The 22,006-nt window shown below is 44.1% G+C and overlaps 1 protein-coding gene across 4 annotated transcripts in view; it reads left to right on the top strand.

The window, feature by feature from the left end:
* The window catches only part of NDST2 (N-deacetylase and N-sulfotransferase 2), a 114,176-nt gene that overhangs the window by 3,050 nt on the left and 89,120 nt on the right, over window positions 1–22,006 (top strand). For 2 of the 4 annotated variants that reach the window (XM_054070886.1, XM_054070883.1), the window contains exon 2: window positions 20,210–20,287. The exons of the other annotated variants lie outside the window; for them this stretch is intronic. The gene's annotated coding sequence lies outside the window, so the exon portion shown is untranslated. The remainder of the gene's footprint in view (window positions 1–20,209; window positions 20,288–22,006) is intronic. 4 annotated transcript variants of the gene reach the window in all.

The raw sequence follows: 22,006 nt of genomic DNA, 5'->3' as shown, positions 1-22,006 counted from the left end.
AGGGTGTAAGGCAGTAATGCTGCAGCAGTGGCACAAACGCACAATCTGCCATGGCAGTGTTGGATGTGAGTGCAGAGTATGCCCTGGATCCTAGGAATAATTTTCTGTGTCTGCTCCTTAGGGCTGTTTGTAGGCTGATTCAAGGGTCTTTGGGTTCAGTTTTTCCCTTTCTAGTTTTCTCTTCAGTCCCTGTGATTGATGCAAACACATCTCAGTTGCTTTTGTTGCCTGATGACAGTCTTTGGGCAGCACAGAGCTGGTAGAAGGCTAGTGCTGCGAATATGTCTTTAGAGGGCTCAGAGCAACATTAGCTGTCTTTATAAGATTCCCTGTGACTTCCCTGACCGTGGTTGCTGTGGCTAATCAAAGGTAATGTGAGGAGGTGAAGGCTGCATTTCCTTATGCCTGCACCAGGCGCTTCCCCCTGGCCGGTAACAGCACAGTCTGCAGCATGGCGCTGCTGCAGCTCATGCCTGATCCGGCTGCTCCGGCATCAGATTGGGAGCTCTCAAAGGCTGGGATTTTGTTTTGAGTTGTGCCCCCTGCCCTTAGACTGGCTATTTTCTCACTATAGTGAAATCAGAAGGGAATATGTGCCTCTGCTCCAGCTGCAGTGGAGATCCCAGGCTGTGTGGTGCTGCAGTGAGGCTTTCTGCTTTCTTGATCCTGCTCTGGAGGCAGGAATCTTCAGCCGAACTGTGGAGCACAGTTGTGTCTTAAATCAGCACTGAAGGATTTACTGGAGCCCATACATCAGAGCCGTAACTGTTCTTTCTGCACAGTGATATCTGAAGGTCTTGGGCCTCTGGCGATTGCTGTTCAAGGACTGTTTTTTTTCCTCCATTACCTTCTTGCCTGCTCTCATGTTTTTAGTAGGCTAACTGGATCCAGCAGTGAATGCGAGGGGTTGATAAGGTAAAATTCAGTTTGGGCCTTCACAAAATTTCTGTGGCTTGTGCTGGGCAGTGTCACCAAATTTGTTTTCAGAGAAGTCAGTTTTGGCGTTTGGTTGTTTTCTACAGCTGCCTGAGCTCTCCAAACGAGGAGGGGGGTAGTCACGGTCTGTCTGTATCTACAAAGTGGGCCTGCATTTGAGTTGGTTGAGTAAAATGAAGAGTGCAAAATCAGGAAGGGCGGCTTCACACAGCACTTGGTGACGTACCGACACCACCAAAATGTTCAGACATACTCATCTCTTCCAATGTGTCTGTAGTCATGCGTAACCGATGCTGTTCTTCCTGCTGGGGATGCAGACCTGGAATGTAATAGGGTTTGTAGCTGCTCACAGGATCAAATGTTCCCACCATAAATGCCTGAAATACTGCACGCTGTCTTTCCATGAAGTGAATTTTATATTCATTGTTAAATACGGATGGTGAAATTCAGCATTAAAACTAGCAGCAGTTAGATACCTATGTTCATATTTTCTTTTCTGAACTTGAAGGAGGGTGAAGAGCAGAAATGTGTTTTGTTTTCTGCTCAGAATACGAACTTGTGCGGACCATAGTGCTGGTCTCTGTGCTCCGTGTGTTTGTCACACCGCAGTTACCATCTCCAACACTTTGACATGTGTTGGGTGTGGGATGGGAATGAGGGAGGGTGCTCCAGGGTGCTGGTGGTATCTGAACGCAGCTGCACTGCCGTAGTCTGCTCTGTGCATTAATCTGATGAATTTCCCCCCCCCCCCCCCCCCCGCCTTTGGAAGTGTTTGCATTAGTGGAAACGTTTGTCTTGGGCGTTCCTTGTAAAGCAAGAGAAAGCAGTGTCTCCTCCTCTCCTGCCTTCCTGTCCCAGCACTGTAGCTCGTGCAGGAGACAAGGGCTCGCAGGTCCCTCCGCAGGGTGGAAAGCTTCCCACAGTGAGGGAGAGAGTAGGACATGATACTGCGTGTGTCAAATGATATGCTGACAAGATATAACCCTTCCTTGGGCAGGGGATCACTGCTGCCTTTATTTATCGCTGTCTGGTTTTCCTCTGTATCCTGCAGTTCCCTTGGGAGCTGTATTGGTGTAGCTGATGCAACAAGGAAAGAGGAAAGAGGGACAGCAAAATGACAGTTTTATCCCTTCTTAATCTCTTTTTGCAGTTCTGGTCTGCCATCTGGTCAGGCTCTTTGAAAGCATAGAGCCCCAGCACCCTGCACTTTCTCTTCTGCTTGTTTCTCCAGTCCCTTACATTGTTTCTGCATCCGAAACTCCCCAAGAATCTTATGTTCCTCTGAGTGGTCCGTTTGGGAAGGCTCCCGTGTCCAGATTATGTAATGGAGCAACTCGTTTTTCTCTGATCACGTTAAGTCTTACTGTTCCAGATGATTCCATTAGCCTAATATTTTATTGGTCTTTCAGCTTATCTCTAATTAACACTAATTTGCTTGGCAGCACTTCTGAAGTAAAATCAGAGCTTGCATGTGGGTTTTAGAGCTCTTCAACAGATCTTAACTTGGTAATTTTCGATCACTTTGGTATAAATTCCTCAAAGGAAACAGCGGGATGGCAGGCCGTAGCTGTGAAGGCTCCAAGTAGTAGAGATTGATTTAGAAAAGAGGGGAAACTTGATATTTATTTCAGAAAGGTTAGAAGAATCCCAGAACGTTTTATATGTGTCTGGTTTTGTCTTAAGAGACTTCTACAACAGCTTTGTGTTAGCTCTCTTGCCCTACCCAGTGCTTTAAAGAGCATGGCGAATTTAATATCAGAAAGAGCTATTGAAGCAGTTCTGTTGTCTCTTGGGTGATGGGAGTTGGACTCACCTGGCTGCACGTGAAGATCTGCAACTTAAGCATCCACATCTGAGCTGGACAAGTTAAGTTCCTTTTATATTAAGGGTATGTTGAGACGCGATTCCTCTCACACTAAAGCAAATGTCCACATCTGGGAAGGTGAATCACGTTCTGGGAGTTGTATTTTGTTTTCCCACTGAATATAATGCAAACAGAAGTGGAAAATGTCAGCAGGACCAGGTACCTAAGCAGAAGGGTTAGCACAGAGTAGCTGTGTGTGAGGGCTGCTGCAGCTCCCTGCTTCATCAGCTGTGTGAATCCCTTTTCAGGAGAATGATGGGAGCTGTCACAGTGTCCAATCTGTCTTTGCAGTGGGATAAAGTGGGATCCTGGCCCAGTCTGGCAGCCGCCAAGAGGCAGATTCATTTCAGCACTGAAGCCTGGTATAAATTGCTGGTCTCCATGTCTGATCGATTGTCCAGAACACCTCTGGAACATCAAGCTTTGCCCTACTATTCCAGCTGCAAAAATATATTGTAATTTGTTACTTGTAATTTTGTTATTTTTACTCATTTTTAAACACTCTGGATTCAGCCAGCAATGCTTTAGCTCAAACTGCACGTGCTTTATTTTTGGCTGAGTCATAACCATCTTCCTCATAAGCAGAGAAGTGTAACTGTCTCCTGATTAGGCTTTGTCTGCAGGCTTTCATCCATACCCTTCCATTATATTCCTGTTTCAGATGTGGCTGCTGTGAATAACTGTGCTTCCCTGAGTCAAGGCTGCCGTGAAAATGTCCTGTTACCACGTGTTGGCCTCTTTAGTTCGGTGTCATGTAACCGTGGGTGGAAAAGGGGATGTTTCCATGGCCCAAGTCCGCATAAACACAAAGCTTTCTGCAGGAAATCTTGCTTTGACTCAACCAAATTACTGATGTTTGCCTTTCCTGGGATTTCTTCTAAACATAAATTCCTCACTGACCTCACGTGGTGGCACAGGCAGAATTTGGAAGTCCCTTTTGGTCTTACATTGTGTATGTGGGCAGGTTAAGGATAACCTAGTGTTCAGGGGTTGCTGTAATTGCGGTTGGTGATGTTTCTCTGAGGTTGATACAGGTAATTCTTCTCCATGTTATAAAGCTGCTGTATAATTATCTTGTGTGTATGTCAGTCCTAGCTTTTTCCAGTTGCTAAATGGAAACAGGGTGAAGATGCCCTTTGAATGTGCTCTTACTGGTTTGCATAGCAGCTGATGCTACTGCTGAGGAATGCAATCCAGTCTGCACAGCTTCTCAGCACACATGGTCAGGAAACCCAGCGGGTAAATTAAAGTGAACAGAACAAAATAAGCCTCCTTTTTTTTGCGCTGTTATCATTCTCCAGGAGAGAAAAAGTTACTTTTTGGTTGATGAATAAGAAACCCAGTCATGCTTAAACACTTTTGTGTTGGTACAGCACAGACCTGCTCTCTCTGGAGGAGACGAGAGAGGTGTGAGCACCTGAACACACGGAGATGATTGCCCTAAAATTACAGTTTAATGTAGTGTAAGCTGAAAAGGAGTCTTACACTGCTTCTCTTTGCATCAGACCTGCACCATTTTTGAATGTCAGATTTAGCTGAGTTAACATTAACTGACAGTGATTATACAGACTCCAAAAGGATATTGGGAATGGACAGCATGGTAAGAGCCGAGCTGTGTGCCAAGCAGGCCAAGAGCCAGTAACTGCAGCCCTGCATTGCTGCCTGTTCTGTTCCACTTTTAATTGGACATTGGATTAGTTTTTATATGAGGGATTTCCTCTGAGGGGAAAGAGTGAAGAACTCATAGCAACAGTCATGTCTAAAGGAGGTGGTTGCAGGGGAAGAGGAAAGCAGTCCCTTTGATTGAGGTATGGACCAGACCTGGGCTTATGGGTTCTCCTCTGTATTTTTCTGTGTCCTGCTGCAGGACCAGCCATCTCCTCTGATCAGTAGTTGCTGCCTTATCTCTATGTTCTGTGTGATTTACCAGTGAGACAGTACATGTTATGTCAGAAGACAGGTTCTCTTTCTAGAGAATGGTTCTTAGGTTTGTTTTTTTTTTCCATACCTTCTAAAAAGGAAAAAAGAGATATTTCTGTGTTTCCTCAACTTCTTCTCCTAGGACCCTCCGCTTTCCAGTCTGACCTGTGATGCTGTTCTGGACAGATCTTTGGGAACTGAAATTGCTGAGAGTGCTCAGGCCTCTTCCCCTTCCTGCTATTATATCTTCCTGAAACGCATCCTGTGCAAGGGTGAGGATCATCAAGAGGCGATGCTGGAAGCCGAAGCAGTGCAAATTGATGCAGTGGCTGCACTGGAAGCAAGGCTGTTCCTGAAGGATATGTCTGTAAACCATTTGGTCTTATAGTCTGTATTCAGTAGTGCTAAAAATGAGCAAACTTTAAATTATAAAGACAAACGTCTCTTATACAGAAGCGAGGTGGAAACCACAAACACAAGAGTGTTTTTCCCTGTCATGGGACTTCGTCTGGAGAAAGCATTAGGTGGGGATGCAGAGTTTGTTAGGTCTGCATGGGCTGGTGACTCAGAAACCTCACACTTGCGCTGCCGTGAAGGAAGCAATGGCACTGAGCTAGAAGACACACACTCCGCTGTTTTTGTCTTGTCCTTGCAGCCCTTGGGCACTGGTGTTGTACAGCCTCTGCTGACGGCTCTGAGCTGGGATATCTGTACCTTCTTCTGGGGCCGTGTGGAGTTCTGTCCTCCTCAGCAGCTGTCACCTTTTAGCAGAGCTGCCCGCCAGTGCAGCTGTGAAACCACTGAGCACTGGGGAAGTGTCTGTGTGGCCAGTTAGCACATGTGCCAGGGCTCTCCTGATTGCCAGAATGAGATGAGGGAGTTCCTGGCCAAATGAAATGGAGATGACCTTGTATGCATAGAGACTAGCATGTGATCCAACACTCAAATACTAAATTTAGATTTCTTACAACGAATTATCCTTAGTTAATATTTTATTGGAAAATGTTGCTACCTAACTTGATCCCACTTGTCTTGAGGGAGAAGGAAGGAGAAGCAGAAAGAAATGTTTCGTTCCATGTAAGGTTATGGGAACAGACTGGCTACTGCAGCAAAATTCATCCTGTGAATGTGAGAAGACTTGTCTCTTTCTTCTGCCTGTAAGTCTGGCCTCGCTGAGATTGCAGAAACAGAGATCAGTGAGAATACGAAAGGAAAGTAGAAATGATTTCTGACTAGTAGTGATGTCAATCTAGCTTCAAGTTGGTAACACCGGTGTGAAAGCCTCTGTGTCCCATCACTGTCACCCAGGAACGTCTTGAACAGAGACGAGGAAATGGCACATCAAAACCTTCTAGAAATGTTTGTTAATTGGTATTGGTTTTGGAAACAGCCAGTTCTAGGCAGCAGTACATGAGAGCAGGGAGTGGAGCAGCTCTTCTCTGTTGCTCTCCAGGACAGAGACACTGTTTACAAGCAGCCGCAAGTCACACAGTGTGTTTTTCTGTCTTGGCAAGCATCCTGCACAAATTCAGCATTACCATTACACTGGTAGCACAGCATCATCACGCTGTAACAGTGCTAGCTGAAGAGGTTATAAATGACTACTGATTTTTCTGAATGCTGCAATATTTAAGTATTCAGCTTGAGATATTTTACTGAGGGGTCCTTATTACCAGAGCAAATGCCAAGTGCTTTAAAAACCTTGTGCCTGATTAATGCAGCTCATATTTGGTATAACTAATCACTGCTAGGGGTTAAACCCTTTGGTGTATGGTGCATCTCGGAATAGGTAGCTGTGAGGCTGGGCAGAGGAGTCCCATGTTGCTTCTGTCTCCACTGAAAGCTCTCTCTCACAAAAAGGGCCAAGTGCTGCTGTTTCTGTACAGTGTGCAGAGCACAGTATGTGGGCAGCAAACCAGTGCAAAGTGCTTTTCTGTCTAGTGTTTCATTGTTCTCTCTGCCTGAGGCTTTGCAACCTTGGTCTTTTTCAGTTAAAATCTTTAAACAATGGATTATCTGTTTTTGCAGGCTTTAGAGGATTTGAAATAGCAGTCGCCCTTAGGCATTTGGCTCAAGATGACAGTGGTATCAGAGCCCCTGGCCCTTCTAGGAGCCAGGCAGGTATAAGATCGCCACGTTCCTCTGCTTCTCCCTCCAGTGAAGTGTGTGTGGCTCTTACTGGTTCGAGGGGAGTCCTTTCCTCCTGGCCATCTGCGTGCAGATGGTGTGTGAGGAGGGTGGGATATGTGCGGTGAGGGTGAGAGCACCCACAACAGGAAACTTTCATTCTTGCTGGGATGTTGGCTTTTACTACATCACCAATCTGGATTTTCCAGATCAAAAACCTGTTTTGAAAGCCAGAATTGCTTTTCTTTTCTCCCAAAGCCCTGCAGTCTGAAAATTTCATATGGCTTTAAAATTTCCAAATTGCAACGTAGCTTTAACCAATATTGACATTCCTGACCTTTGTGTGCCAGCTGCTGTTTTTCTGAAGGATGATGCTGGGACTGGAAGGCCTCTTGCTAGAGATTACAGACCAGTTGCCACCCAGTTGTGATGTCTGACGTGGCAGTTTCTGTAAAAGCACTTCCTGATCACGCTGTTTAAATAGTGCCTGTATTGTTTTCTTTCTGTTACTATGAGATCTGGAGTAGTTTACAGTTATCGGGAGTTCTGCTGTGCTGCTGTGGAGAGAGATGTCGGCTGTCAGAGGGGACCTCAAAGCCAGCGCCAGAAAAAGCTGCACTTCCTGAATAAGTTTATTCCTGGTTAGAGGAGCTCTTCATTGCGTGACTTTGCTCAGGCTGTGCTTTGCACAACAAGATTGACTTTCTTCTGAAGAGCAGTTTTGTCTCGGGGAAAGTCCATTGCATAGCGATGTTCGTAATGTCTGTACATCCAATGTCCTGTGAAGACTGCCACCCCAACATATGCTCTTGATTTTCAGTGCTGTTTCCCAGTCTTCTGAGCTGTTCTGGTCACACCATACCATGCTGCTCACCACTATTAGATAGTATGTCCCTGCCAGCCACTGGCTTCATCAGAAGACCCACCCCACACAGGTACGCAAGTTGGAAAGGGAGAAAATCTGATTCTCTTCGGGTGTAGGTGTAGGGGGTGTTTGTGCTTTGCTTCGTTTGTTTTCTTCCTTCCAGTGGGGTAGGTAATGATAAACGTTTACTAAACCACATAGTTTCAAAGTACCTTCCCCTTGGAAACTTTGAGCTTGTCAGCAAGAGATAGAAGTATTTAAAGTATTTGTAGAGTCATCTTCAGCACTTGGCTACATGAATTTTCATCAGAAGAGTGTGGAATCATGAAGTCTTGTCGGGCTAAGACTTACAATGATTACAGCATTTTCTACTTTAGTTTGTCTGTACCACCACATCTCATTACCCTTCCAGGGGAAACATGGTCTCACCTCTTTCGTTGGAGTTTTTTTGTACAGGGATAAGAATTAAGAAAGCTGGTACCTTAACTTTGTGTTCAGGCTGGTGTCACACATGTAATACGTGGTTATTGTTATTAATGTTGCATTACAGCTAGAATACTCTTTTGTGTTTCCATGCGAGTGGACTGAGAGACACAATGCCAGGGCAATAAATGTAGCTTAAGCATGCTGAAGACTTTGCAGAGCTGGTTAGAAATCCTGAACCAGGCTCACTGGGGTGGGATCTTGAGCCCAGGGCTGGCCCTGGCTTCTCCCCTGTGCTGTGGTCCCTGCCTGCTGCATATGGTCAGCGCTGGAGCCACACCAGAGTGGAGAACCTGGCCTGCCATCTGGGCTCTGCAGTCTCTGTGTGGAGGGGACAGGGGGGAGCTTCTTCTGTACTGTGTATCCAGGGGCTGTCACTGGCACAGGCAGCACACAGTCCGATCCTGAAAGGAAACAGGAGCTGAAGCTGTATGCTCTAGGACATGGGACTAGGGCTGCTGAAAAAACGTGTTTGATTCTAGGAAGTTAATTGGGTTCATGGAAGTGGTGGACATGTGGAGGTGCCAGTAGGCCTTTGGGTGCTAATGAAATGGAAAATAATTCCTCAGGAAGGTGCTGCATCTGTTAGCTTGTGCTGCTGATGGGAAACATCAGACAGGGAACTGACAGGGGACTGGCAAGGATGGGCGGCACAGCACGTGGAAGACGAGAAGATTGGGTTAAAACAGGTTAGGTGGAAGAGACAGGCTGTGGAGGAGACAAGGAGGAGGAATAGCTGACACTCAAATAGCAAGAAGCGGATACAAAGGCTTGTATCACCTTCTTGTGCCTTGGGTGATGGAATTCAGTCTCTGAATCCAAACACCTGGCTGTCAGAGAACACACAAAACCTTCAGGCAATGCTGCTTCCTTTTTGTGGCTCTTCCACACTGTGAACAGCCACCCAAATCTGCTCTAACTCAGGTTTAGTTCAGGATACCCTGTGGGAGAGCAGTGACAGCTCTGCCCATGGGATATCACTGGAATGGTTAGGTAGTGGCATTTCTCATGCAGGATTCTGTTTTGACATAGACATTTGAGACAGAAGGAGACACACGGAGGTGTGTGTATGGATGTAGACAGTCAGAGGTTCTGAAGGCTGTGGGGACAAACGCTCATAAGAGAGAGCGTACCAGAATTAAGTTTGCTTGTACAACCTCACTGTGTCCCCCACTCTGTGGCAACAGATCGCTTGGGTGAAAAGGGAGCCGTTCCACTCTGAACTCTTAGTTCGGTTTTGAGGCTAGAAGGATTCCATCACTCGCAATAACTCGTTTTGCCAAAAGTCTCTGCACATTGGCTGTTATGTTAGAGCACATCCTGTAGCTGCGCACCTCTTCACAGGCAAGAGGAACTCAAGGTAGCTAGCGATCTGGGCTGTTAGGATGTGCAACAGATAGATTGTGAAAGGGAAGTGACCATGGTTTATGATCTATGGGATCTGGTGCTCCAACAGTGGATTCCTACCTGCCTCCTTGCTCTGTCTCCAAGTTCCATGGTCTGAAAAACCACCTGTACCACTGTGTGTTATTCCTGCAGTTTTTGCCCTGCAGAAATGGCAGGAAAAGACTCTGGCTTGGTAAGAAAAAAGAAAATACCCCATCTGGACAAGATGACTGCAGAAGGAAAGGAAATTACTGACTCATAAGCTGCACATTAAGCTGTTTCACAGGACCTCCCACCCTCAATGTCTCCACTTCCTTTTTCCCTAAAAGTACCTAGATTTATCAGATTGTCTCGCTATACGCTAGCAAAATTCACCATTGTTTGGGCCAAAACACTACTGCTATTCTCACAGAAGAGAAGACCAAAATACAGGAAGTAATTCAAGGTATGACTTTTTTTTTTTTCCCAACTCATTATTCTCCAAAGATAGGGAAAAAAGCCCTAGCGAACACACACTCAGTTCCCAAGATCCAGTGTTTCAAGGCTACAAATCATATGTACCATATGTTATAATCTATAACATCAGTAAGAAGAATTAATACATAAACACTGCTTGCTTAACTCGCACTGTTGGGTTCCAAATGTTCAATTAATACCAGCAGATACAATCCCCCCCTTTCAATCTGTAGGATGCTTTCTTCCTTAGAGAATAGCTGGTAGAATTAAAAGAATGAGTTTAGGAACATGAATTTTATTTTCCCTGTATTTTCACAATCCATCTAGGTCAGAAATTTTTTTGTTTACGGCGGATGCAGTGAGGTTGTACAAGAAAACTTAATTCTGGTACCTGCTAGCTTATGGGTGTTTGTCCCTACAGCCTTCAGAACTGTGACTGGTATTTAAAGGATGTTTTATTACGGAAGGGAGGAGGCAGTCCTTGCACCCAGAAACCTACTGCTTGGCATAGGTGCTATAGGGATTTAATGGGAATTATATATGCAGCCAGCATTGGTATTGGTGCCTGTGGACCGGGGCTGGCGGAAGCGTGTGTGCAGGGGAAGGGGCAGCAGTAGCTGCACTGTTTGTACCTCTGCTGTTTCCCAGAGGGAACATAGTCAGACAGGAGAGACCATCTTTGCTTACAGCCTGTGCTGATGTGGAGGAACTCTGCTAATACCCATCACATTTAACTTCCTAGTACTAGATAAACATGACAAAACTCATGAAAAGTGCTGTTTCACATCTGTTTGGTGTATGACCAGTTGGAATGTCTCTGGCTCACCCAGACTGAGCACTTTGTCATAACCCTTCTCTGAAGTGCCAAAGTAACTTTTTTCATAGGCAATAAAAACACATCATTGATACTTGGTCATTGCCAGCATGGAATGACTCAAAACCACTGCATAAGCTTCTGCCATTTCTGAATTAGCAGTGATTCATTGTTAGGCCTGTCAGACAGAGCCTTTAATTTAATATTTTAAAAACAGTTGAATCATCTGGAATTGTTCCTCTAATAAACAGAGAGATTGTGTGACCCAAGTGAAACCCTGATGGAGATAATGGCAGATCACTTCAACGGTATTTAGATATCGGTCTGTGTTTTCCTGTTGTCAACACAAGCAAACCGAAATAAAATTTGAGTACCTCTAAAGGTGGATAGCAAGGTGGTTAATCTATTTCAGGACACCTGTAATTGCAAGAGATTAATTGATTGCTATGGGAGCCTGCTTCGTATTGGCATTTGTGGATGATGGAGGGGAAACTCTCCCCCTAGCACACGGCTAGGGTTCAGCTCCAGCTTCTGTCAGCAGTTCTGGCCAGATCAGGGCAGGAGATCCACTTCATGGCAGTGAAACGATAAGGAAATGCCTTACTTGGTTCACTCTTAACAGTTTGGGATGGATGAAGAGGACAAATCACTGCATCAGAATCTCCAAGTGGATTATTTCTTTAGGGTATTTCTTCCTTTCCATCAGTTAGCTAAGTAATCTCTTTCAGTAGTTTTTAGGTATGATCGGCTGGTTTGTATACATACCACTTTCTTAATTCTGTAACAGCATCATGAAGGTCCCTACTGCTGCGAATTTCACCTCCTGCAGGTAGAACTGAAGTCTGATGGCAAGCTCAGAAGGCCAGTACTCCAGGAAATAGCAAACTCATATAGCCGTTGAGCTGCTTCCCACCATCAGGGGAGGAGTGTCTTGCTCTAATATCCAGCAGTTGGGAGCTATTTGTGATATTGGGTTTGGAATAGTAGAGGAGGGGTCAGGGGAGAATAAAAGGAGATGAGCGCATTTTAGCCAGTGTCTTCTGTTTTATTGTTTTCCTCATTAGCAAATTCACTCAATGTGTGTTAATGAATTTGGATTTTTCCTCCCTCCTTGGCTTGTATTATCTCCAAGCCCCAGTGGTAGGATATGAGACATGCAAGATAAAGATTTAAGCATACAGGGTGATGGAAGAATACAGCGCAAATGGAAGGAGAAGCCTTGTGATAAAAGTGGCTGAATAGCATACATTTAGATGTCAAAGGCACCTCTGTGTAATCGCTGTTACTTAAAAATGGTGGTTTATTTTATAATGTACCAGAGGGAAATGAATGCTACTGACAAGTTCATTTTTCTGTGTAGCTATGTAAAACCCTTACATCTGTCCAATTCTTGCACGCCATCACTGTGCAGAAGGCTCCATTGCCAGCTGTCTCCTCTCATGCCACTATTTTCCTCCATATCCTGTCCTTTGTCCTCAATGCTGAAATTAGAATTTATTTCATACTGCTAAATCTAGGGTTTCTGGTTTTGGTATATGGGTGAATAAATTTGTGGTTGGAATTGTTTTCATCCAAGCTGGAATATTGTCTGTTTTCCTGCAATTCCTCATGTGCTGCAGCTGAAAGGATATTGGCCATGGGTTAGTGCATGTGTGGCTGGAAAGGATGTGTGTGAGTGGCAGAAGCTGGTACTTCTTTCCTTGTGTTTTTTGAGACAGAAACTAAATATAGTGAGTGTTAAGCAGATGGCTCTGTTGTCGCATAATAAATATTTGAAGAAAATTAAGTTATGTCCTGCCTGTTTGCTGACGACAGTTCCAGCCCCCATAGTAACAGCAGTCATAATAACAGGAGGATTTACAGTGTATTTGGTTTCTGATTCTCAAAGTGAGGTACCTAAGAAGATCGTGTAAGGGGATTTTTTTCTATTGTGGGAAAGATCAAGTGATGTCCTTGAGGTCATCCAGCAAGTCATGCAGGTCCCCTTGAGTTCCAACAATGTGTTTCCATTTTAAACCATGCTGACTTGCCAGCACTTACATGAGCATTTCCTTTAGAACTTCAGTGCTTGATACTTATTTTTCTTGGTTCCAAACTAGTTGTTTATAAACATTAACTTACCAAGAAGAGATATCATAAAGCCAGGCTTGCATTCCTGTCTGGTGCATGTGAGCAACAGGCTCACTGGGAAACCTCCACTGAAGGCCCTTCGGAGAGTTGTGTTGTGAAGAGGAGAAGGTGGTGGATGCCAGAGAGATGATGAAGACTGAGCTGAGAGGAGAGGTTTTATTTACACAGCTGAGCTTCATCTTAAGATATTAATAGTGAACAGGCATTTCTTTGGATGGAGGGGATGGATACTGTACTCAGCTGAAGTCAATGTGCTGTTCTTTGTAGCGTGAGCTACACATTCCTGTTGCCACTTAGTTGTTCGCATATTTTGCCTTACCTCTACTGGAAGGACCCTCTTATTTGGTAAGGCAGTGGCACAGGTTGCCCAGAGAAGTTGTGGCTGCTCCATCCCTGCTGGTGTTCAAGGCCACATTGGATGGGGCTTTGAACACCCTGATTCAGTGGGAGGTGTCCCTGCATGTGGTAGGGGGTGGAAGTCGATGGGCTTTGAGAGCCCTTTCAGCCGAAGCTATTCTGTGATTCTATGATTTTTCTTCTGTAAATTATTCTGATGCTGCTCGATTGAAAGCTGTGTGTGAGAGAGACAGGATCAGAGCAAAAGCTGTGATGTCTCACTCCAAGGTGAGAAGGCTGGATAACAGATCGGATCCAGGGTAGCAGCAAAGTTAATCTGGCCCATGCCCACCTCCTTTTCTTGGGACTCTGCATGTGCGGGAAAGCAGGTTGAGGAGTTTACGGATTGTCCCAATTACCTGTTCCTGCCAACTTTTACTGGTATTTTTCTGCCCTCTTACTGGAAGCAGTTGTATCATGTGTGCCAGAAGTGGGACTGGAGCGTATGGCGTGATGATTTGTGCAACAGGAGTAGTTTGCTGCTTAGTGTTTGATCCAGAGTGTGAGTGGGATGGGGGGCTTTTCCAGTAAGTGAGGAGAGGACAAGTCCTCGGATTCTTTACTACCTCCGTAAAATATTGTCATCTGCCCCAGCTTAGAGATGTATTAATAGCATCCTGATCTCTTACATTCGCGGCTGTTGCCTGGATACAAACATAAAGTGATTGGAAAGCTATCATTAATATAAAATGAACAAAACGGGTCGTAGAAGTAGCTGGTAGATGTTTGTCCTGCGTGCCCACTGTGCCTGTTGGCACATGGCTTTTTGCAGGCTCGTTGCAGGTCATGCTTTGCTGCAATACTGTGTTAGGTTTTCACTACACTGCAGGTATAACACCTGTGATGTTTCCTGCCGGCTCACTCTGTGTGTTTTTTATTTGTTTGAGATAAACGCAGATCAGTTTTTCTCACATCATTTGTACCCTTCCGTAATCGGTTACCTTTTGTGTGCCTTTAGTCAGTTGTTGTCTTGCCATCTTAGCTTCTTTCTGTTCACAGTTGCATTTTAGTTTGTGTGCTGCATTTCTCTTCTGTGTAAATACGTGCACTGTGCTGCCTGAAGGAGTGTTAAACGTGGCTACAAAAGACCCTTGTGTTTTAACATCTCTCTGGGGTCCTGTAATGGATTTGTTGGGACTCAGGGGAGATGTCCCTTCCTGACCCTGTTCTCTTTTCCATCGTTTCCTGCAGTGTTTCCTCTTTTCTCTATGAAAATGTATGCTAACTTCTGACGGCACTGTGACCTCTTTCTGCGTACTTCTTTAAGTGTTGATGATGATGGCTGGGACAGGTTTGGTGACATTTTCCAGCTAATCCTCTGTTTCTTGCAGCCTTTTCACATGTAGAGGAGCTGTACTGTAACTTGCGATGTAATTTTCCTCATTCCAGCTGTTCTGGTAGCACTTCATAATACTTATGTTTCAAGAGTGAAGTTAACTAAAGCAGTTGTTTAGTTCTCTTGACTCAACAACCGACTCCTAGACTTGGTCTGTGGTGACCAATTCTGAGTTTTCTTCAATTGCGAAATAAATTATTGGCTTATGCCTTGCCCGTGTAGGCTCTGGTGTGAACAGGCAGGAAGGGGAATGAGCACAGTGGGTCTGGCTCCCTCCGTTCAGGGTCGTAAAGAATGGAAGTGTTTCTTGCTCTCTCTTGGAGAGTTGTAATGTGTTGTTTAGCCACTGTGAATGAGCATTAGGTGCAGGTACATGAGGGTTATTTGGGGATTAGGGAAAGGAATGTGGGAGGATTGTTTTGGGGTTAATACACTGTAATTGGGATTAAATAAAACATTTGACCTAAGTCCCTTGCTCATTTTCCTGTGGACTTTGGTAGTTTACCTCATTGCTGCCTCAGTTCTGGTTTTGTCCAGTTAGGATAATACTGCTCTTCTAGTACTTTTGTGCTCCCTCTTCTAAAAAGTGTGTGGGAGAGGCGCTGACTTTTTTCAGGCATACAGAAATCTGATAGTATATGCAGATATACAGTGCGTGCTTGGGTATGTGTTTGGATAGATACATAAAACACAGCAATCCTAACCTGATGGGTGCTGTCATGTAAATAGCAATGAGTATATAGTCAAAACCAATTATATGGTTCTTTATCAACAATTTGGTCAGAACATACAGCTTCCTCCTCTTAACTGCAGGTGATGTTTTTAGGTCTTGCTGTAAATACTGTATGGTAGCTTTCAGAAATCAAACATCCTTGCACAAACATGTAGAACAAAAAATTGTGTCCCTCATTTCATGACTTTATTTCTTTGATATCGTGATTCATTTTATTATAAAACGCAGCTTCCTTTTTGGCTCACTTTGTGTCATGCAATGCACTTATCAGAAATTAAAGAGGAGAAGATGAGAATGCCATATCCCCTCAGAGAGATGATGTGTGGAATATGGTGCTCTGATCCGGTGGTACCTGGTGATCAAGTGGTTTTGGAGGCAGGGATAACATCTCTATAATGAACAATCATGTAATCATGAGTGAGAGCTTCAGAAACGCTGAACAGATGTAAGCAGACCTATCTCGCTTAAAGAGAAGGAGGTTAAAACCCACCAAACTGTATAGGTGCCCATCTGCTTGTGGGAGCTAAAGGTGTTTCTATTCTCATATTTATTACTAGTTTTTACTAAAATATTGCTCCAGTAATGGATGACATGGATATGCACAGCTTCTTCTGCCTTAATTCCTCCCTTCCACTTTAAAATACTTTTAGTTTTATTCTGTGTTTTGTTGTTGATAAAGGTAATCCTCTTGTTAGGCAAGATTTATCAGCTGCATAAACACCAATCAGGGAAGGAGCAGTAGGCTTGTGGAAAGCAGCAGGTGCTGCAGTAGATCATACTTTGAACATGAGTCAACAATGCAAACAATGGGTATGGAGGAGCCCTGCAGCTGAGAGACTGGGAGCTGGGAGCAGTGGGTTGCTGCAGCTGGTGTCGCACGCCACGTTTGAGGAGTGATAAGGGCCAACTACAGGTAGCTCAGGAGAAAGCTACAGCAATGACTGTGATCTCTGAGGATGGATTGATCAGGCTGGAGAAGTTAAAAGAATTTAAAAATTTTACAGTGTGCTGCAAGTGTTCACACAAGGTAAGAACAGAAGGAAAGGGCTTAAATCACCCAGTTAGAATGGACTTCAGGAAGACGCTTTCCAACAGTTAAAGCAGCAGACAGGAATGCAAAGGGGTCTTCTGGATGCTCTGTCCTGGGAGGCAATAACAGACAAATAGGTTGGGAATGCTCTAGGTATAACCAGTACCTCCTGAAAGAGTTTCCTTCCATGCCTGTGCTTTCTGATTTGAAGGGTACTAAAATTCTTTCTGTATCATTTCTCTGCAGTTTTCAGCATATTCTTTGCTCTGACAATTTTAATTGCATTTTCTTGAGGATTTCTTTCTGCTAAATACCATTTCAGTCAAGGTGGGCTGAAACCCTTTGAAGCTGAAGCTATGTTAAGAACATGTATGTTGAAGAATAGTATTTTTTTCTCAACATCTTGTTTACTCTTTTCTCCATGCGGATCCAATGAGTGTTTTCCCTGACACACAACATAAATTCCTACAGAGTAATCTACAGGTGATTTATAGCTTTTAATTAAAGACCTCCCTCTCTCATTTCTTATTTCTCTCTCATTTTCTCTGTTGCTGTGGCCCTGCACTGCCTAGTAGTCTCTGTTAGGATCTCCTCGGATAATCCACGTTACTGTGTATTTAACCAACCTCACTGAAAGGGATGCTCAGTTGAAATTTTCAGGTTTTGCTTTCTTTTGCAACTATTTAATAACAACATGAAAGAAAAGAGTTGCTAATCTTTGGGACCTCCACAAATACCCTTCTTCCATGCTCAAACCGATCAGTAACTCTTGTTTTTGTCTCTTTTTGCCTGTTTCCCGCTTGTGCCAGTACTTTGTTCTCCTTGCCCACACAGTGACCTGAGCAGCGCTTTTTAAGGGACACGACATGATCTTTTGAGAAGCTTCCAACAAACAAAGCATTCTTGTATCACTTACCTCCATTGGGTATTCTCTAATCCTTGCAAGAATTGGGCTCCATAACAGATCTACCTTGTGTTCAATTCATCTTGTTCCCCCAGCTATGCAGAAATCTGCAGCGTTCATGTGCTGAGAATCCCTCTCCTTCCCTCTGTTCTGGAGGAATCTTGGAGTCTGCAGAGTTCCCAGATCACAGGATTGCAAGTTTCCTTTCCTGTGCTGAGGTGGTGATTGTGAATGGGAATACAGGGCTAGTAACCCGTGGGCATTTTTCAGTGGCTTTGATTCTCACATGGTCCCGCTCTTCTCCTGTCCCTGAGTAATGTGGTGTGTGGTGCCATTATGAGTGCAGGGGCACAAGGAACCAAACCTAGAACTGAATATTACCTGGCTTGACACAGTGTGTGCCAGCCCAGCAAAGGCAGTACGCAGCTGATTAGTGTGCAGGGAAGGGAGGGAGAACCTTGCCAACTTGTGACGGTGCTCTTGGCTTACTGTGCATTTTACCTGTGTTAAGTACGTCGGGTTGTCCATTTTGGTATTTGCCTGTTGTGTTAGGTAATTCAGGCTGAGAGCAGGGAATTCGCAACAGAACAGAAGTGTGAACACAGCATGTTCAGCTGCGTGGAGATTTTGTCTCACTGTAACTTCTTGCAAAACATGTATTTTTAACATCTTTGTCACAGGCTGGGTTTTTTTTTTTTTTAGAAAATTGTTAAGATGCCGAGTATTAGAGCTGAATCAGATGTGGATGAAGACACTAACACAGGGGAACTAGAGATAGTAGAAATAATGCAAGTATCAAATTTGGGTGTTCCCCATTTGTGGGGAGGCACTGGAGGGAATGCTGTTAAAAAAATTTCACCTGAAAAGTGTTTCCGTGTGTGCCAGGGGACGAGCAGAACTGGAAAAGCACTGGTGGTGTTCCAAGCACCGGAACCTTTGGAGTGAGCAGCTGCACAGTGGTGAAATCCATTTGCAGGTGCAGTGTGGCAGCAATAAACAAATCAATATGGGATTGCAAAGTAAAAGTTCTTTCTTGAACAAACGTGAGGGTTAACTTGCCGAGTGTGCAGACCCAAACATCTCGTTTCTAGATGGATATAAAGCAAGTGAAGAGAGCTGAGAGACAAATGACAAATGAGTAGGGACCAAGGGACTGATGGGCAAACATGCCTGCCTTGACTGTATGATAATGAGAAGTGTAGCTAAGGGACCTGATAAGAGTCTACAAATATTTGAGAGGCACGCACTTGGAAGATAGAAACTAATTAATTTAGTAAGGTGAGAAGGAGCATAACTAGAAACAAGGAAATGAGATTATGGAATACATAGAAGTACAGAATAGTCTGCCCAAAGGAAGGGTGGAAAGAACAAATGTATAAGAACATATATATCAGGCTGGTAGAAAGATTCAGGAAATAATCTAACATCAAAGAGTCAGCTTTCTGATGAAAATAGATTGAATAATTTAAGTCTCTTACCCATTTATTTTATGTTTGCTTCTGAGACATTCAGGCAAGTTGGCAGCCTCTCCTACCTCTTGCATTTTGCCTCCTTAATGCTTCCCGCCTATTCAGATCTACATTATTGCACATCAGGCTCAGGTGCTGTCTGTCTTTAGAAAAAATGGTTAAGAAAGGAGCAGTTGGGCAAACAATATCAAAAGACATAAGGGGATAAGAAAGGTGAATAAGCTTTGGGAATGACTTTCAAGAGCTTTGTCTTGCTGCATTCTGCCTAAAAGCTGTAGCTGCAAATCCATCTGACCACACACACCAGATTAGAGGTCTGGCTGCACTGCTCTGTACCTGTTTGTGTTAAGGTGAGTGATGGTGGGAGAGCTTCCAGGCTGTGAGTTACTGTTTGTGTTGCGTGAGGCCGACCTGTAGCTGATGGGATGGGGAGAACAGGAGCAAAACCTTTATAGCATTGAGGATGACAGCAGAGAGTTTTTCTTTAATGAAACAAAGTGCATCTTAAATTGTAGCCAGAGTTTGGCTGCACCTGGGGGGATGGAGAGGAGCCCTGAGCTGCTCCAGTCAACTTGTGCAAAAGGTAAATGGTAAAAGGTGTTCAGGTTCAGCACTGCTGGCAGTGGGTTCTTTTTGGGATAGCTGTCAGGTTGGCCAGGCTCTGGTGTGGTGGAGGAAGATGAGGAGGTGTCACATGAAGCAGCTGCCTGAGAAGGTTGTGCCTGTGCTTGGCATGTGCTGGCTGGCTCTAGTTCGCTGCAAAGGCAGTCCTGGGATTCATGTGAGGAGATATTTAAAGAATTTGGGAAGTCAACTGGTTTTGGGGTTTTCCTTTTTAAAGCAAAAAATCCTAAGCCTTAGTTTTCATCAGATCTATGCTACAACATTGGCTTTCTGTACGTGGTCTGTGCATGCTATCTGCGCAATGCAAAGCTGCTGTCTGGGCTGCTCTATCAAGGGCTTCATCTGAGGGTGGGTTTTAACTTCTGCATTGTGAAGCAAAGTCTTCATGTGACAGTTACTGTGCTGTGATGCTTACAGTCATGGAAGCTGCAACAGCCTGATTAGTAGACTGCTTAGCATATTCTTCCCCTTCCTCCTTTTCCATTCCTGTAATTGGGGATGAGTGTTGGTGATGAAGAAAGACTATCTTCACTTTCCCTTGCCATGTTTTTCAGGAGGCACAGCAGTGTGTGTGTGCTGTCTTGTTGGGTTAGTCATGTTCAGAACCCAGTGATTGTTTGCTTGGCTGTGTGCAGTGAACTTCATACTCGTATGAAATACAGTACTCTTTGATCTCTCTTTCCTGTGTATTCCTAATCCAGGCCCATTTTACTCTTTCCCTTCCCCCCCCCCCCAGCTGGAGTGTGTGCTTGTGAGCCACGCGGTTTTGCCTTTGCTCTGTGTGCTGGCTGCTGAACAAAGGTGCTCCTGAAAGGTGAGTACTTAACTTCATCCTCTTTGATGTCAATTTATGTTCAGAAGACCTGATAAATTTAGACTTGTCAGACGTGTCCACTTAAACTGGATTTGGGTTTGCAGTGGAGAAAAACTAATCCACCAGCTCATAAAAACATGAGCATCAGCTGTCAAAGCTCTCTTATGTTCTGGTTTAGTGTAAATTGTGTGGTGTTCTGCAGCACTGCAGAGCAGGGGAGCTGAAAGGTGAGCATGTTTTATCTCTTGATCAGATCTGAGTTTAGAGCTAGAGAAACTGCTGAGACCTTGAAAATAAAAATACATTCCCTACCCCATGGCCAGCATGGGAAGGGATGGCTGAGAGAGCTGCCCGACTGCCCATTTCCTGGTTAGCGGTGGGAATTCTTCACCAAATCCAATGGTCCCTCACCTCAGCTCTCCTCCGAGAGCAGCCGAGGTACCCGGGCATTAATGGAAAGAGAAACAAAGCAGGCTTTTATCAAATTGAGAAGGCTGCGTACCAGCTGGAGGATGAGTTCAATGGTACTGCCCTGCTGTGAGTGCTTAAGCAGGAATTTCTGGAAACCTTTCCCTTCAACCAGTGAAGCACTGAGCATGCCAGGCCTGTGAAGATGTGGGAGGGGGAGGGCCGTTTCACAAGGGTTTCTGTTGGCAGGGAGCAGAAGAAAACAACAGAGGATTAGCAGGGCGCTTCTAGCTACAGCTGAGTGCTTTATGGTTGAGAAATGATGTTTGTGGTTCATCTGCATGCAAACAAAACTGTGTTTATAGGAGATCATTAATACTTGAAGGAAGGGTGGATGAAAGTAAATATGCAATGCTGTAAAGTCTATATTGATCTGCTTTTCATGAGACTGTGTTAACCATCAAAACGGCTATGTCCCATGTAAGCTTTGGGGGTGGTTCTTCAGGAGCAGCTGTAAAACCTTATGCTGTCAGATGTTACTAATGTGTTGGTTTTGTGCAGGCAATTTTCTTTATATGTGTTCTGTATTTCAAAATGATGGAGTTCTATACCTGTCCCCGTAAAACCACTCTGCCGCTGGCTTCATGTTTTAGGAACCAAAGGAGTCGTGGGTAAAACATTGCGAAGACTTCCAGCTAGCAGCCTTAAAGACTCTTTATATACCAGAAAGCATGGAAAATGCATATCTTGACCTTATGAAGAAAAATAGCTTGGAATGTTCAAGATAAAAAGAAAACATTATATAGCCTACTAGAAAGCCGGACCGTTTAACTTGATAAAACTTGAATGTGCTGAGGTACACAGGGTTAAATTTAGTCAATTACTGTTGTTTCCTTAATTTTTCTAACAGTAAAATTTTTAACAGAGATAAGACTGTCATACTAAGAGAAATGCAGTTGTAATGTGTTTTTCATAAAGTGTTTATTAATTACCTAAAAATCATGGTTTAAGTATTGCCTTATCTTTAATGAAGCTGTTAAACATTTCTTAGCAGAGATGTGGGTATTTGTTAAAAGGAAAGAGGTTGAAAGAGCTCTCCTATTTTGTAATTGCAATTTGGAATTTGTTTTTTTTAATCCACTTGTTTTAACAGTATGTTTCACAATAATCTGTGCTGTTGGTCTGATCTGAAGCTGCTCCATCTTGTCTTGGATTTGTCTGTTGATGTCAGAAGTTCGTATTAATGTTCTACTGTGGTATCGCAATCTTATTTTTGACCTTATAGGAATATTCCATGGAGTTCAGGGTCCA

Source organism: Cuculus canorus, chromosome 7, assembly GCF_017976375.1.
Source record: "Cuculus canorus isolate bCucCan1 chromosome 7, bCucCan1.pri, whole genome shotgun sequence".
NCBI lineage: Eukaryota > Metazoa > Chordata > Aves > Cuculiformes > Cuculidae > Cuculus > Cuculus canorus.
Note: the sequence above shows the minus strand (reverse complement) of the source record. Positions and strands in the feature narration are given on the sequence as shown.